This window comes from Schistocerca americana, chromosome 4 (assembly GCF_021461395.2).
Source record: "Schistocerca americana isolate TAMUIC-IGC-003095 chromosome 4, iqSchAmer2.1, whole genome shotgun sequence".
In the NCBI taxonomy this organism is placed as follows: Eukaryota; Metazoa; Arthropoda; class Insecta; order Orthoptera; family Acrididae; genus Schistocerca; species Schistocerca americana.
In genome coordinates this window covers 5249813-5269028 of record NC_060122.1, presented here as the reverse complement: position 1 = coordinate 5269028, position 19216 = coordinate 5249813, and positions in this window count along the sequence as shown.

Here is a 19216-nt window from a genome sequence, read left to right as displayed (position 1 = left end):
CAAGTCGTCTGGAGGTCGATGTATTGACTCTCGACGCAATTTGAGTGTTCCATCGTCTTTAGGAGTCCCTGAACGTTACAATTAACTATCATTTATGCGTCGGATTCGAAAATCTAGACTCACAGGACAACGACCATAAGGTGCCCGTGGCAGCAATAGACCCTTGGAGACAAGTCGGCTGGAGGACGATGTATTGAATCACGACACAATTTGAGAGTTCCATCGTCATTAGGAGGCCCTGAACGTTACAATTAACAATCAGTTTCGCGTCGTATTCGAAAATCTAGACTCACATGAGAGCGAGCATAAGAGGCCGGATGCAGTAATATCCCCATGGAGACAAGTCGGCTGGAGGTCGATGTATTGAATCTCGACGCAATTTAAGGGTCCCATCGTCATTAGGAGGCCCTAAACGTTACAATTAACTATCAGTTTCGCGTCGGATTCGAATATCTAGACTCACAATAGACGGACCACATGGGGCCCGAGGCAGCAATATCCCCTTGTAGACAAGTCGGCTGGAGGAAGATGTATTGACTCTCGACGCAATTTGAGTGTTCCATCGTCATTACGAGGCCCTGAACGTTACAATTAACTATCATTTTTGCGTCGGATTCGTGAATCTAGACTCACAGGAGAACGACCATAAGGTGCCCGAGGCAGCAATAGACCCTTGGAGACAAGTCGGCTGGAGGTCGATGTATTGAATCTCGACGCAATTTGAGTGTTCCATCGGCATTAGGAGGCCCTGAACGTTACAATTAAATATCATTTTTGCGTCGGATTCGAAAATCTAGACTTACAAGAGGACGACCATAAGGTGCCCGAGGCAGCAATAGACCCTTGGAGGCAAGTCGGCTGGAGGCCGATGTATTGAATCTCGACGCAATTTGAGTATTCCATCGGCATTAGGAGGCCCTGAACGTTACAGTTAACTATCATTTTAGCGTCGGATTCAAAAATCTACTAACAGGAGAAGGATCATATGGTGCACGAGACTGCAATATCCCCTTGGATACAAGTCGACTGGAGGTCGATGTATTGACTCTCGACGCAATTTGAGTGTTCCATCGTCTTTAGGAGTCCCTGATCGTTACAATTAACTATCATTTATGCGTCGGATCCGAAAATCTAGACTCACAGGACAACGACCATAAGGTGCCCGAGGCAGCAATAAACCCTTGGAGTCAAGTCGGCTGGAAGACGATGTATTGAATCTCGACGCAATTTGAGTGTCCCATCGTCATTAGGAGGCCCTAAACGTTACAATTAACTATCATTTTTGCGTCGGATTCGATAATCTAAACTCACAGGAGAACGACCATAAGGTGCCCGAGGCAGCAACAGACCCTTGGAGACAAGTCGGCTGGAGGCCGAAGTATAGAATCTCGACGCAATTTGAGTGTTCCATCGTCATTAGGAGGCCCTAAACGTTACAATTAACTATCATTTTTGCGTCGGATTCGATAATCTAAACTCACAGGAGAACGACCATAAGGTGAACGAGGCAGCAACAGACCCTTGGAGACAAGTCGGCTGGAGGCCCATGTATTGAATCTCGACGCAATTTGACTGTTCCATCGTCATTAGGAGGCCCTAAACGTTACAATTAACTATCATTCTTGCGTCGGATTCGATTATCTAAACTCACAGGAGAACGACCATAAGGTGCCCGAGGCAGCAACAGACCCTTGGAGACAAGTCGGCTGGAGGCCGATGTATTGAATCTCGACGCAATTTGAGTGTTCCATCGTCATTACAAGGCCCTGAACGTTACAATTAACTATCATTTTTGCGTCGGATTCGAAAATCTAGACTTACAGGAGAACGATCATAATGTGCCCGAGGCAGCAACAGACCACAGGAGACAAGTCGGCTGGAGGCCGATGTATTGAATCTCGACGCAATTTGAGTGTTCCATCGCCAATAGGAGGCCCTGAACGTTACAGTTAACTATCATTTTAGCGTCGGATTCAAAAATCTACTAACAGGAGAAGGATCACATGGTGCACGAGGCAGCAATAGACCCTTGGAGACAAGTCGGCTGGAGGCCGATGTATTAAATCTCGACGCAATTTGAGTGTTCCATCGTCATTACAAGGCCCTGAACGTTACAATTAACTATCAGTTTTGCGTCGGATTCGAAAATCTAGACTCACAGGAGAACGACCATAAGGTGCCCGAGGCAGAAATAGACCCTTGGAGACAAGTCGGCTGGAGGCCGATGTATTGAATCTCGACGCAATTTGAGTGTTCCATCGTCATTACAAGGCCCTGAAAGTTACAATTAACTATCATTTTTGCGTCGGATTCGAAAATCTAGACTCACAGGAGAACGACCATAAGGTGCCCGAGGCAGCAACAGAACCTTGGAGACAAATCGGCTGAATGCCGATGTATTGAATCTCGAGGCAATTTGAGTGTTCCATCGTCATTAGGAAGCCCTGAACGTTACAATTAACAATCAGTTTCGCGTCGGATTCGAAAATCTAGACTCACATGAGAGCGAGCATAAGAGGCCGGAGGCAGTAATATCCCCATGGAGACAAGTCGGCTGGAGGACGATGTATTGAATCTCGACGCAATTTAAGGGTCCCATCGTCATTAGGAGGCCCTAAACGTTACATTTAACTATCAGTTTTGCGTCGGATTCTAAAATGTTGTCTCACAGGGGAACGACCATACGGTGCCCGAGGCAGCAATAGACCCTTGGAGACAAATCGGCTGAGTGCCGATGTATTGAATCTCGAGGCAATTTGAGTGTTCCATCGTCATTAGGCAGCCCTGAACGTTACAATTAACAATCAGTTTCGCGTCGGATTCGAAAATCTAGACTCACATGAGAGCGAGCATAAGAGGCCGGAGGCAGTAATATCCACATGGAGACAAGTCGGCTGGAGGACGATGTATTGAATCTCGACGTAATTTAAGGGTCCCATCGTCATTAGGAGGCCCTAAACGTTACAATTAACTATCATTTTTGCGTCGGATTCGATAATCTAAACTCACAGGAGAACGACCATAAGGTGCCCGAGGCAGCAACAGACCCTTGGAGACAAGTCGGCTGGAGGCCGATGTATTGAATCTCGACGCAATTTGAGTGTTCAATCGTCATTACGAGGCCCTGAACGTTACAATTAACTATCATTTATGCGTCGGATACGAAAATCTAGACTCACAGGAGAACGACCATAAGGTGCCCGAGGCAGCAATAGACCCTTGGAGACAAGTCGGCTGGAGGACTATGTATAGAATCTCGACACAATTTGAGAGTTCCATCGTCATTAGGAGGCCCTGAACGTTACAATTAACAATCAGTTTCGCGTCGTATTCGAAAATCTAGACTCACATGAGAGCGAACATAAGAGGCCGGAGGCAGTAATATCCCCATGGAGATAAGTCGGCTGGAGGACGATGTATTGAATCTCGACGCAATTTGTGTGTCCCATCGTCATTAGGAGGCCCTAAAGGTTACAATTAACTATCATTTTTGCGTCGGATTCGATAATCTAAACTCACAGGAGAACGACCATAAGGTGCCCGACGCAGCAACAGACCCTTGGAGACAAGTCGGCTGGAGGCCGATGTATTGAATCTCGACGCAATTTGAGTGTTCCATCGTCATTAGGAGGCCCTAAACGTTACAATTAACTATCATTTTTGCGTCGGAATCGATAATCTAAACTCACAGGATAACGACCATAAGGTGCCCGAGGCAGCAACAGACCCTTGGAGACAAGTCGGCTGGAGGCCGATGTATTGAATCTCGACGCAATTTGAGTGTTCCATCGTCATTACAAGGCCCTGAACGTTACAATTAACTATCATTTTTGCGTCGGATTCGAAAATCTAGACTCACAGGAGAACGACCATAATGTGCCCGAGGCAGCAACAGACCATAGGAGACAAGTCGGCTGGAGGCCGATGTATTGAATCTCGACGCAATTTGAGTGTTCCATCGCCAATAGGAGGCCCTGAACGTTACAGTTAACTATCATTTTAGCGTCGGATTCAAAAATCTACTAACAGGAGAAGGATCACATGGTGCACGAGGCAGCAATAGACCCTTGGAGACAAGTCGGCTGGAGGCCGATGTATTGAATCTCGACGCAATTTGAGTGTTCCATCGGCATTAGGAGGCCCTGAACGTTACAGTTAACTATCATTTTAGCGTCGGAATCAAAAATCTACTAACAGGAGAAGGATCATACGGTGCACGAGACTGCAATATCCCCTTGGATTCAAGTCGTCTGGAGGTCGATGTATTGACTCTCGACGCAATTTGAGTGTTCCATCGTCTTTAGGAGTCCCTGAACGTTACAATTAACTATCATTTATGCGTCGGATTCGAAAATCTAGACTCACAGGACAACGACCATAAGGTGCCCGTGGCAGCAATAGACCCTTGGAGACAAGTCGGCTGGAGGACGATGTATTGAATCACGACACAATTTGAGAGTTCCATCGTCATTAGGAGGCCCTGAACGTTACAATTAACAATCAGTTTCGCGTCGTATTCGAAAATCTAGACTCACATGAGAGCGAACATAAGAGGCCGGAGGCAGTAATATCCCCATGGAGATAAGTCGGCTGGAGGACAATGTATTGAATCTCGACGCAATTTGCGTGTCCCATCGTCATTAGGAGGCCCTAAACGTTACAATTAACTATCATTTTTGCGTCGGATTCGATAATCTAAACTCACAGGAGAACGACCATAAGGTGCCGGAGGCGGCAACAGACCCTTGGAGACAAGGCGGCTGGAGGCCGATGTATAGAATCTCGACGCAATTTGAGTGTTCCATCGTCATTAGGAGGCCCTAAACGTTACAATTAACTATCATTTTTGCGTCGGATTCAATAATCTAAACTCACAGGAGAACGACCATAAGGTGCCCGAGGCAGCAACAGACCCTTGGTGACAAGTCGGCTGGAGGCCGATGTATTGAATCTCGACGCAATTTGAGTGTTCCATCGGTATTAGGAGACCCTGAATGTCACAGTTAACTATCATTTTAGCATCGGATTCGAAAATTTAAACTCGCAGGAGAACGACCATAAGGTGCCCGAGGCAGCAATAGACCCTTGGAGACAAGTCGGTTGGAGACCGATGTATTGAATCTCGACGCAATTTGAGTGTTCCATCGTCATTAGGAGGCCCTGAACCTTACAATTAACTATCAGTTTCGCGTCGGATTCGAAAATCTAGACTCACAGGAGACGGACCACATGGGGCCCGAGGCAGCAATATCCCCTTGTAGACAAGTCGGCTGGAGGAAGATGTATTGACTCTCGACGCAATTTGAGTGTTCCATCGTCATTAAGAGGCCCTGAGCATTACATTTAACTATCAGTTTTGCGTCGGATTCTAAAATGTTGTCTCACAGGGAAACGACCATACGGTGCCCGAGGCAGCAATAGACCCTTGGAGACAAATCGGCTGAATGCCGATGTATTGAATCTCGACGCAATTTGAGTGTTCCATCGTCATTCCAAGGCCCTGAACGTTACAATTAACTATCATTTTTGTGTCGGATTCGATAATCTAAACTCACAGGAGAACGACCATAAGGTGCCCGAGGCAGCAACAGACCCTTGGAGACAAGTCGGCTGGAGGCCGATGTATTGAATCTCGACGCAATTTGAGTGTTCCATCGTCATTACAAGGCCATGAACGTTACAATTAACTGTCAGTTTTGCGTCGGATTCGAAAATCTAGACTCACAGGAGAACGACCATAAGGTGCCCGAGGCAGCAACAGACCCTTGGAGACAAGTCGGCTGGAGGCCGATGTATTGAATCTCGACGCAATTTGAGTGTTCCATCGGCATTAGGAGGCTTTGAACGTTACAGTTAACTATCATTTTAGCGTCGTATTCGAAAATCTACTAACCGGAGAAGGATCATATGGTGCACGAGACTGCAATATCCCCTTGGATTCAAGTCGACTGGAGGTCGATGTATTGACTCTCGACGCAATTTGAGTGTTCCATCGTCTTTAGGAGTCCCTGAACGTTGCAATTAACTATCATTTATGCGTCGGATTCGAAAATCTAGACTCACAGGAGAACGACCATAAGGTGCCCGAGGCAGCAATAGATCCTTGGAGACAAGTCGGCTGGAGGACGATGTATTGAATCTCGACGCAATTTGAGAGTTCCATCGTCATTAGGAGGCCCTGAACGTTACAATTAACAATCAGTTTCGCGTCGGATTCGAAAATCTAGACTCACATGAGAGCGAACATAAGAGGCCGGAGGCAGTAATATCCCCATGGAGACAAGTCGGATGGAGGACGATGTATTGAATCTCGACGCAATTTGGGTGTCCCATCGTCATTAGGAGGCCCTAAACGTTACAATTAACTATCATTTTTGCGTCGGATTCGATAATCTAAACTCACAGGAGAACGACCATAAGGTGCCCGAGGCAGGAACAGACCCTTGGAGACAAGTCGGCTGGAGGCCGATGTATTGAATCTCGACGCAATTTGAGTGTTCCATCGTCATTAGGAGGCCCTAAACGTTACAATTAACTAACATTTTTGCGTCGGATTCGATAATCTAAACTCACAGTAGAACGACCATAAGGTGCCCGAGGCAGCAACAGACCCTTGGAGACAAGTCGGCTGGAGGCCGATGTATTGAATGTCGACGCAATTTGATTGTTCCATCGTCATTACAAGGCCATGAACATTACAATTAACTATCATTTTTGCGTCGGATTCGAAAATCTATACTCACAGGAGAACGACCATAAGGTGCCCGAGGCAGCAACAGACCATAGGAGACAAGTCGGCTGGAGGCCGATGTATTGAATCTCGACGCAATTTGAGTGTTCCATCGCCAAAAGGAGGCCCTGAACGTTACCATTAACTATCATTTTTGCGTCGGATTCGATAATCTAAACTCACAGGAGAACGACCATAAGGTGCCCGAGGCAGCAACAGACCCTTGGAGACAAGTCGGCTGGAGGCCGATGTATTGAATCTCGACGCAATTTGAGTGTTCCATCGTCATTACGAGGCCCTGAACGTTACAATTAACTATCATTTTTGCGTCGGATTCGAGAATCTTGAGTCACAGGAGAACGACCATAAGGTGCCCGAGGCAGCAATAGACCCTTGGAGACAAGTCGGCTGGAGGCCGATGTATTGAATCTCGACGCAATTTGAGTGTTCCATCGTCATTAGGAGGCCCTAAACGTTACAATTAACTATCATTTTTGCGTCGGATTCGATAATCTAAACACACAGGAGAACGACCATAAGGTGCCCGAGGCAGCAACAGACCCTTGGAGACAAGTCGGCTGGAGGCCGATGTATTGAATCTCGACGCAATTTGAGTGTTCCATCGTCATTCCAAGGCCCTGAACGTTACAATTAACTATCATTTTTGCGTCGGATTCGATAATCTAAACTCACAGGAGAACGACCATAAGGTGCCCGAGGCAGCAACAGACCCTTGGAGACAAGTCGGCTGGAGGCCGATGTATTGAATCTCGACGCAATTTGAGTGTTCCATCGTCATTACAAGGCCTTGAACGTTACAATTAACTATCAGTTTTGCGTCGGATTCGAAAATCTAGACTCACAGGAGAACGACCATAAGGTGCCCGAGGCAGCAATAGACCCTTGGAGACAAGTCGGCTGGAGGCCGATGTATTGAATCTCGACGCAATTTGAGTGTTCCATCGTCATTACAAGGCCCTGAAAGTTACAATTAGCTATCATTTTTGCGTCGGATTCGAAAATCTAGACTCACAGGAGAACGACCATAAGGTGCCCGAGGCAGCAACAGACCCTTGGAGACAAGTCGGCTGGAGGCCGATGTATTGAATCTCGACGCAATTTGAGTGTTCCATCGTCATTACAAGGCCCTGAACGTTACAATTAACTATCATTTTTGCGTCGGATTCGAAAACCTAGACTCACAGGAGAACGACCATAAGGTGCCCGAGGCAGCAATAGACCCTTGGAGACAAGTCGGCTGGAGGCCAGTGTTTTGAATCTCGACGCAATTTGAGTGTTCCATCGGCATTAGGAGGCCCTGAACGTTACAATTAACTATCATTTTTGCGTCGGATTCGATAATTTAAACTCACAGGAGAACGACCATAAGGTGCCCGAGGCAGCAATAGACCCTTGGAGACAAGTCGGTTGGAGGCCGATGTATTGAATCTCGACGCAATTTGAGTGTTCCATCGGCATTAGGATTCCGTGAACGTTAGAGTTAACTATCATTTTAGCGTCGGATTCGAAAATCTACTAACAGGAGAAGGATCATATGGTGCCCGAGGCAGCAATAGACCCTTTGAGACAAGTCCGCTGGAGGCCGATGTATTGAATCTCGACGCAATTTGAGTGTTCCATCGTCATTAGGAGGCCCTGAACCTTACAATTAACTATCAGTTTCGCGTCGGATTCGAAAATCTAGACTCACAGGAGACGGACCACATGGAGCCCGAGGCAGCAATATCCCCTTGTAGACAAGTCGGCTGGAGGAAGATGTATTGACTCTCGACGCAATTTGAGTGTTCCATCGTCATTAAGACGCCCTGAGCATTACATTTAACTATCAGTTTTGCGTCGGATTCTAAAACGTTGACTCACAGCGGAACGACCATATGGTGCCCGAGGCAGCAATAGACCCTTGGAGACAAATCGGCTGAATGCCGATGTATTGAATCTCGTGGCAATTTGAGTGTTCCATCGTCATTAGGAAGCCCTGAACGTTACAATTAACAATCAGTTTCGCGTCGGATTCGAAAATCTAGACTCAAGTGAGAGCGAACATAAGAGGCCGGAGGCAGTAATATCCCATTGGAGACAAGTCGGCTGGAGGACGATGTATTGAATCTCGACGCAATTTGAGTGTCCCATCGTCATTAGGAGGCCCTAAACGTTACAATTAACTATCATTTTTGCGTCGGATTCGATAATCTAAACTCACAGGAGAAGGACCATAAGGTGCCCGAGGCAGCAACAGACCCTTGGAGACAAGTCGGCTGGAGGCCGATGTATTGAATCTCGACGCAATTTCAGTGTTCCATCGTCATTACAAGGCCCTGAACGTTACAATTAACTATCATTTTTGCGTCGGATTCGAAAATCTAGACTTACAAGAGAACGACCATAAGGTGCCCGAGGCAGCAATAGACCCTTGGAGACAAGTCGGCTGGAGGCCGATGTATTGAATCTCGACGCAATTTGAGTGTTCCATCGGCATTAGGAGGCTTTGAACGTTACAGTTAACTATCATTTTAGCGTCGGATTCGAAAATCTACTAACCGGAGAAGGATCATATGGTGCACGAGACTGCAATATCCCCTTGGATTCAAGTCGACTGGAGGTCGATGTATTGACTCTCGACGCAATTTGAGTGTTCCATCGTCTTTAGGATTCCCTGAACGTTGCAATTAACTATCATTTATGCGTCGGATTCGAAAATCTAGACTCACAGGAGAACGACCATAAGGTGCCCGAGGCAGCAATAGACCCTTGGAGACAAGTCGGCTGGAGGACGATGTATTGAATCTAGCCGCAATTTGAGTGTTCCATCGGCATTAGGAGGCCCTGAACGTTACAATTAACAATCAGTTTCGCGTCGGATTCGAAAATCTAGACTCACATGAGAGCGAACATAAGAGGCCGGAGGCAGTAATATCCCCATGGAGACAAGTCGGATGGAGGACGATGTATTGAATCTCGACGCAATTTGGGTGTCCCATCGTCATTAGGAGGCCCTAAACGTTACAATTAACTATCATTTTTGCGTCGGATTCGATAATCTAAACTCACAGGAGAACGACCATAAGGTGCCCGAGGCAGGAACAGACCCTTGGAGACAAGTCGGCTGGAGGCCGATGTATTGAATCTCGACGCTATTTTAGTGTTCCATCGTCATTAGGAGGCCCTAATCGTTACAATTAACTATCATTTTTGCGTCGGATTCGATAATTTAAACTCACAGGAGAACGACCATAAGGTGCCCGAGGCAGCAACAGACCCTTGGAGACAAGTCGGCTGGAGGCCGATGTATTGAATCTCGACGCAATTTGAGTGTTCCATCGTCATTAGGAGGCCCTAAACGTTACAATTAACTAACATTTTTGCGTCGGATTCGATAATCTAAACTCACAGTAGAACGACCATAAGGTGCCCGAGGCAGCAACAGACCCTTGGAGACAAGTCGGCTGGAGGCCGATGTATTGAATCTCGACGCAATTTGATTGTTCCACTGTCATTACAAGGCCCTGAACATTACAATTAACTATCATTTTTGCGTCGGATTCGAAAATCTAGACTCACAGGAGAACGACCATAAGGTGCCCGAGGCAGCAACAGACCATAGGAGACAAGTCGGCTGGAGGCCGATGTATTGAATCTCGACGCAATTTGAGTGTTCCATCGCCAAAAGGAGGCCCTGAACGTTACCATTAACTATCATTTTGGCGTCGGATTCGAAAATCTAGACTCATAGGAGAACGACCATAAGGTGCCCGATGCAGCAATTTCCCCTTGGAGACAAGTCGGCTGGAGACCGATGTATTGAATCTCGACGCAATTCGAGTGTTCCATCGTTATTACAAGGCCCTGAACGTTACAATTAACTATCATTTTTGCGTCGGATTCGAAAATCTAGACTCACAGGAGAACGACCATAAGGTGCCCGAGGCAGCAATAGACCCTTGGAGACAAGTCGGCTGGAGGGCGATGTATTGAATCTCGTCGCAATTTGAGTGTTCCATCGGCATTAGGAGGCCCTGAACGTTACAGTTAACTATCATTTTAGCGTCGGATTCAAAAATCTACTAACAGGAGAAGGATCATATGGTGCACATGGCAGCAATGGACCCTTGGAGACAAGTCGGCTGGAGGCCGATGTATTGAATCTCGACGCAATTTGAGTGTTCCATCGTCATTACAAGGCCCTGTACGTCACAATTAACTATCATTTTTGCGTCGGATTCGAAAATCTAGACTCACAGGAGAACGACCATAAGGTGCCCGAGGCAGCAATAGACCCTTGGAGACAAGTCGGCTGGAGTCCGATGTATTGAATCTCGACGCAATTTGAGTGTTCCATCGTCATTACAAGGCCCTGAACGTTACAATTAACTATCATTTTTGCGTCGGATTCGAGAATCTAGACTCACAGGAGAACGACCATAAGGTGCCCGAGGCAGCAACAGACCCTTGGAGACAAGTCGGCTGGAGGCCGATGTATTGAATCTCGACGCGATTGGAGTGTTCCATCGTCATTACAAGGCCCTGAACGTTACAATTAACTATCATTTTTGCGTCGGATTCGAATATCTAGACTCACAGGAGAACGACCATAAGGTGCCCGAGGCAGCAATAGACCCTTGGAGACAAGTCGGCTGGAGGCCGATGTATTGAATCTCGACGCAATTTGAGTGTTCCATCGGCATTAGGAGGCCCTGAACGTTACAGTTAATTACCATTTTAGCGTCGGATTCGAAAATCAACTAACAGGAGAACGACCATAAGGTGCACGAGGCAGCAATAGACCCATGGAGTCAAGTCGGCTGGAGGTCGATGTATTGAATCTCGACTCAATTTGAGTGTTCCATCGTCATTAGGTGGCCCTGAACGTTACAAATAACAATCAGTTTTGCGTCGGGTTCGAAAATCTAGACTCACAGCAGAACGATCACAAGGTGCCCGTGGCAGCTATTGACCCTTGGAGACCAGTCCGCTGGATGACGATGTATTGAATCTCGACGCAATTTGAGTGCTCCATCGTCATTTGGAGGCCCTGAAGCTTACAAATTAACTATCAGTTTCGCGTCGGGTTCAAAAATCCAGACTCACGGGAGACGGACCACATGGAGCACGAGGCAGCAATATCCCCTTGTAGACAAGTCGGCTGGAAGAAGATGTATTGACTCTCGACGCAATTTGAGTGTTCCATCGTCATTAAGAGGCCCTGAGCATTACATTTAACTATCAGTTTTGCGTCGGATTCTAAAATGTTGACTCACAGGGGAACGACCATACTGTGCCCGAGGCAGCAATAGATCCTTGGAGACGATCGGCTGAATGCCGATGTATTGAATCTCGACGCAATTTGAGTGATCCATCGTCATTAGGAGGCCATGAACGTTGCAATTAACTATCATTTTTGCATTGGATTCGAAAATCTAGACTCACAAGAGACGGACCATATGGTGCCCGAGACAAGTCGGCTGGAGGACGATGTATTGATCCTGGACGCAATTTGAGTGTTCCATCGTCATTAAGAGGCCCTGAAAGTTGCAATTAACTATCAGTTTTTCGTCGGATTCGAAAATCGAGACTCACAGGAGAACGACCATAAGGTGCCCGAGGCAGCAATAGAACCTTGGAGACAAGTCGGCTCAAGGACGATATATTAAATCTCGTCGCAGTTTAAGTGTTCCATCGTCATTGGGAGGCCCTGAACGTTGCAATTAACTATCAGTTATGCGTCGGATTCGAAAATTTAGACTCACAGGAGAACCACCATAAGGTGCCCAAAGCAGCAATAGACCCTTGGAGACAAGTCGGCTGGAGGCCGATGTATTGAATCTCGACGCAATTTGAGTGTTCCATCGTCATTAGGAGGTCCCGCACGTTAAAATTAAATATCAGTTTTTCGTCGGATTCGAAAATATAGACTCACAGGAGAACGTCCATAAGGTTCCCGAGGGAGCAATAGACCCTTGGAGACAAGACGGCTGGAGGCCGATGTATTGAATTTCGACGCAATGTGAGTGTTCCATCGTCATTAGGAGGCGCTGAACGTTGCAATTAACCATCAGTTATGCGTCGGATTCGAAAATCTAGAATCACAGGAGAACGACCATAAGGTGCCCGAGGCAGCAATATCCCCTTGTAGACAAGTCGGCTGGAGGACGATGTATTATTGACTCTCGACGCAATTTGAGTGTTCCATCATCATTAGGTGGCCCTGAACGTTACAATTAACTATCATTTTTGCGTCGGATTCGAAAATCTAGACTCACAGGAGACGGACAATATGGTGTCCGAGGCAGCAATACCCCTTGGAGACACGTCGGCTGGAGGACGATGTATTGAAACTCGACGCAATTTGAGTGTTCCATTGTCTTTAGGGGGCGCTGAACGTTGCAATTAACTATCAGTTTCGCTTCGGACTCGAAAATCTAGACTCACAGGAGAACGACCATAAGGTGTCCGAGGCAGCAATAGACTCTTGGAGAGAAGTCGGCTGAAGGACGATGTATTGAATCTCGACGAAATTTGAGTGTTCCATCGTCGTCAGGAGGCCCTGATTGTTGCAATTAACTATCAGTTTCGCGTTGGATTCGAAACTCTAGACTCACAGGAGAACGACTATAAGGTGGCGGAGGCAGCAATAGACCCTAGGAGACAAGTCGGCTGGAGGCCGATGTATTGAATTTCGACGCAATTTGAGTGTTCCATCGTCATTAGGTGACGCTGAACGTTGCAATTAACTATCTGTAATGCGTCGGATTCGAAAATCTAGACTCACAGGAGACGGACAATATGGTACCCGAGGCAGCAATACCCCTTGGAGACAAGTCGGCTGGAGGACGATGTATTGAATCTCGACGCAATTTGGGTGTTCCGTTGACATTATGGGGCGCCGACATTGCAATTAACTATCAGTTTTGCGTCGGATTCGAAAATCTAGACTCACAGGAGAACGTCCATAAGGTTCCCGAGGGAGCAATAGACCCTTGGAGACAAGACGGCTGGAGGCCGATGTATTGAATTTCGACGCATTTTGAGTGTTCCATCGTCATTAGGAGGCGCTGATGGTTGCAATTAACCATCAGTTATGCGTCGGATTCGAAACTCTAGACTCACAGGAGAACGACCATAAGGTGCCCGAGGCAGCAATATCCCCTTGTAGACAAATCGGCTGGAGGACGATGTATTATTGACTCTCGACGCAATTTGAGTGTTCCATCATCACTAGGTGGCCCTGAACGTTACAATTAACTATCATTATTGCGTCGGATTCGAAAATCTAGACTCACAGGAGACGGACAATATGGTGCCCGCGGCAGCAATACCCCTTGGAGAGAAGTCGGCTGGAAGACGATGTATTGAATCTCGACGCAATTTGAGTGTTCATTGTCATTAGGGGGCGCTGAACGTTGCAATTAACTATCAGTTTTGCTTCGGATTTGAAAATCTAGACTCACAGGAGAACGACCATAAGGTGTCCGTGGAAGCAATAGACTCTTGGGGAGAAGTCGGCTGAAGGACGATGTATTGAATCTCGACGAAATTTGAGTGTTCCATCGTCGTCAGGAGGCCCTGATCGTTGCAATTAACTATCAGTTTCGCGTTGGATTCGAAACTCTAGACTCACAGGAGAACGACCATAAGGTGGCGGAGGCAGCAATAGACCCTTGGAGACAAGTCGGCTGGAGGCCGATGTATTGAATTTCGACGCAATTTGAGTGTTCCATCGTAATTAGGAGGCGCTGAACGTTGCAATTAACTATCAGTTATGCGTCGGATTCGAAAATCTAGACTCACAGGAGACGGACAATATGGTGCCCGAGACAGCAATACCCCTTGGAGACAAGTCGGCTGGAGGACGATGTATTGAATCTCGACGCAATTTGAGTGTTCCATTGTCATTAGGGGGCGCTGACATTGCAATTAACTATCAGTTTTGCGTCGGATTCGAAAATCTAGACTCACAGGAGAACGACCAAATGGTGCCCGAGGCAGCAATAGAACCTTAGAGACAAGTCGTCTGGGGGACGATGTATTGACTCTCGACGCAATTTGAGTGTTCCATCGTCATTAGGAGGCGCTGAACATTTCAATTATTTTTCATTTTGGCGTCGGATTCGAAAATCTAGACTCACAGGAGACGGACCATATATTGCCCGAGGCAGCAATACCCCTTGGAGACAAGTCGGCTGGAGGACGATGTATTGAACCTCGAAGCAATTTGAGTGCCCCATCGTGATTAGGAGGCCCTGAATGTTACAATTAACCATCAGTTTTTCGTCGGATTGGAAAATCTAGACTCACTGGAGACGGACCATATGCTGCCCGAGGCTGCAATATCCCCTTGGAGACCAGTCCGCTGGAGGACGATGTATTGAATCGCGACGCCATTTGAGTGCCACATTGTCATTAGGATGCCCTGAACGTTACAATTAATTATGAGTTTTGCGTCGGATTCGAAAATGTAGAATCACCGGAGACGGACCATGTGGTGCCCGAGGCAGCGATATCCCCTTGGAGACAAGTCGGCTGGCGGAAGATGTATTGAATCTCGACTCTATTTGAGTGTTCCATCGTCATTAGGAGGTCCTGAACTTTACAATTATGTATCTGTTATGCGTCGGATTCGGAAATCCAGACTCACACTAGAACGACCATAAGGTGCCCGAGGCAGGAATAGACTCTTGGAGACAAGTCGCCTGAAGGACGATGAATTGAATCTCGACGCAATTTGAGTGTTCCATCGTCATCAGGTGGCCCTGAACGTTGCAATTAACTATCGGTTTCGCGTCGTATTCGAAAATGTAGACTCACAGGAGACGGACCATATGGTGCCCAGGGCAGCAATATCCCCTTGGAGACAAGTCGGCTGGAGGATGATGTATTGAATCTCGACGCAATTTGAGTGTTCCATCATCATTAGGAGGTCCTGAACGTTACAATTAAATATCAGTTTTTCGTCGGATTCGAAAATCTAGACTCACAGGAGAACGACCATATGGTGCCCGAGGCAGCAATATCCCCTTGTAGACAAGTCGGCTGGGGGACGATGTATTGTTGACTCTCGTCGCTATTTGAGTGTTCCATCATCAATAGGACGCCCTGAACGTTACAATTAACTATCATTTTTGCGTCGGATTCGAAAATCTAGACTCACAGGAGTCGGACAATATGGTGCCCGGGGCAGCAATATCCCTTTGGAGACAAGTCGGCTGGAGGACGATGTATTGAACCTCAACGCAATGTAAGTGATCCATCGTCATTAGAAGGCAGTGAACGTTACAATTAACTATCAGTTTCGCGTCGGAATCGAAAATCTAGACTCGCAGGAGACGGACCATATGGCGCCCGAGGCAGCAATATCCCCTTGGAGACAAGTCTGTTGGAGGCCGATGTATTGAATCTCGACGCAATTTGAGTGATCCATCGTCATTAGGAGGCCATGAACGCTGCAATTAACTATCATTTTTGCATTGGATTCGAAAATCTAGACTCACAAGAGACGGACCATATGGTGCCCGAGACAAGTCGGCTGGAGGGCGATGTATTGATCCTGGACGCAATTTGAGTGTTCCATCGTCATTAAGAGGCCCTGAAAGTTGCAATTAACTATCAGTTTTTCGTCGGATTCGAAAATCGAGACTCACAGGAGAACGACCATAAGGTGCCCGAGGCAGGAATAGAACCTTGGAGACAAGTCGGCTCAAGGACGATATATTAAATCTCGTCGCAGTTTAAGTGTTCCATCGTCATTGGGAGGCCCTGAACGTTGCAATTAACTATCAGTTATGCGTCGGATTCGAAAATTTAGACTCACAGGAGAACCACCATAAGGTGCCCAAAGCAGCAATAGACCCTTGGAGACAAGTCGGCTGGAGGCCGATGTATTGAATCTCGACGCAATTTGAGTGTTCCATCGTCATTAGGAGGTCCCGCACGTTAAAATTAAATATCAGTTTTTCGTCGGATTCGAAAATATAGACTCACAGGAGAACGTCCATAAGGTTCCCGAGGGAGCAATAGACCCTTGGAGACAAGACGGCTGGAGGCCGATGTATTGAATTTCGACGCAATGTGAGTGTTCCATCGTCATTAGGAGGCGCTGAACGTTGCAATTAACCATCAGTTATGCGTCGGAGTCGAAAATCTAGAATCACAGGAGAACGACCATAAGGTGCCCGAGGCAGCAATATCCCCTTGTAGACAAGTCGGCTGGAGGACGATGTATTATTGACTCTCGACGCAATTTGAGTGTTCCATCATCATTAGGGGGCGCTGAACGTTGTAATTAGCTATCAGTTTTGCTTCGGATTGTAAAATATAGACTCACAGGAGAACGACCATAATATGTCCGAGGCAGCAATAGACTCTTGGAGACAAGTCGCCTGAAGGACGATGAATTGAATCTCGACGCAATTTGAGTGTTCCATCGTCATCAGGTGGCCCTGAACGATGCAATTAACTATCGGTTTCTCGTCGTATTCGAAAATGTAGACTCACAGGAGACGGACCATATGGTGCCCAGGGCAGCAATATCCCCTTGGAGACAAGTCGGCTGGAGGATGATGTATTGAATCTCGACGCAATTTGAGTGTTCCATCATCATTAGGAGGTCCTGAACGTTACAATTAAATATCAGTTTTTCGTCGGATTCGAAAATCTAGACTCACAGGAGAACGACCATATGGTGCCCGAGGCAGCAATATCCCCTTGTAGACAAGTCGGCTGGAGGACGATGTATTGTTGACTCTCGTCGCTATTTGAGTGTTCCATCATCAATAGGACGCCCTGAACGTTACAATTAACTATCATTTTTGCGTCGGATTCGAAAATCTAGACTCACAGGAGTCGGACAATATGGTGCCCGGGGCAGCAATATCCCTTTGGAGACAAGTCGGCTGGAGGACGATGTATTGAACCTCAACGCAATGTAAGTGATCCATCGTCATTAGAAGGCAGTGAACGTTACAATTAACTATCAGTTTCGCGTCGGAATCGAAAATCTAGACTCGCAGGAGACGGACCATATGGCGCCCGAGGCAGCAATATCCCCTTGGAGACAAGTCTGTTGGAGGCCGATGTATTGAATCTCGACGCAATTTGAGTGATCCATCGTCATTAGGAGGCCATGAACGTTGCAATTAACTATCATTTTTGCATTGGATTCGAAAATCTAGACTCACAAGAGACGGACCATATGGTGCCCGAGACAAGTCGGCTGGAGGGCGATGTATTGATCCTGGACGCAATTTGAGTGTTCCATCGTCATTAAGAGGCCCTGAAAGTTGCAATTAACTATCAGTTTTTCGTCGGATTCGAAAATCGAGACTCACAGGAGAACGACCATAAGGTGCCCGAGGCAGCATTAGAACCTTGGAGACAAGTCGGCTCAAGGACGATATATTAAATCTCGTCGCAGTTTAAGTGTTCCATCGTCATTGGGAGGCCCTGAACGTTGCAATTAACTATCAGTTATGCGTCGGATTCGAAAATTTAGACTCACAGGAGAACCACCATAAGGTGCCCAAAGCAGCAATAGACCCTTGGAGACAAGTCGGCTGGAGGCCGATGTATTGAATCTCGACGCAATTTGAGTGTTCCATCGTCATTAGGAGGTCCCGCACGTTAAAATTAAATATCAGTTTTTCGTCGGATTCGAAAATATAGACTCACAGGAGAACGTCCATAAGGTTCCCGAGGGAGCAATAGACCCTTGGAGACAAGACGGCTGGAGGCCGATGTATTGAATTTCGACGCAATGTGAGTGTTCCATCGTCATTAGGAGGCGCTGAACGTTGCAATTAACCATCAGTTATGCGTCGGATTCGAAAATCTAGAATCACAGGAGAACGACCATAAGGTGCCCGAGGCAGCAATATCCCCTTGTAGACAAGTCGGCTGGAGGACGATGTATTATTGACTCTCGACGCAATTTGAGTGTTCCATCATCATTAGGTGGCCCTGAACGTTACAATTAACTATCATTTTTGCGTCGGATTCGAAAATCTAGACTCACAGGAGACGGACAATATGGTGTCCGAGTCAGCAATACCCCTTGGAGACACGTCGGCTGGAGGACGATGTATTGAAACTCGACGCAATTTGAGTGTTCCATTGTCTTTAGGGGGCGCTGAACGATGCAATTAACTAACAGTTTCGCTTCGGACTCGAAAATCTAGACTCACAGGAGAACGACCATAAGGTGTCCGAGGCAGCAATAGACTCTTGGAGAGAAGTCGGCTGAAGGACGATGTATTGAATCTCGACGAAATTTGAGTGTTCCATCGTCATCAGGAGGCCCTGAACGTTGCAATTAACTATCAGTTTCGCGTTGGATTCGAAACTCTAGACTCACAGGAGAACGACCATAAGGTGGCGGAGGCAGCAATAGACCCTAGGAGACAAGTCGGCTGGAGGCCGATGTATTGAATTTCGACGCAATTTGAGTGTTCCATCGTCATTAGGTGACGCTGAACG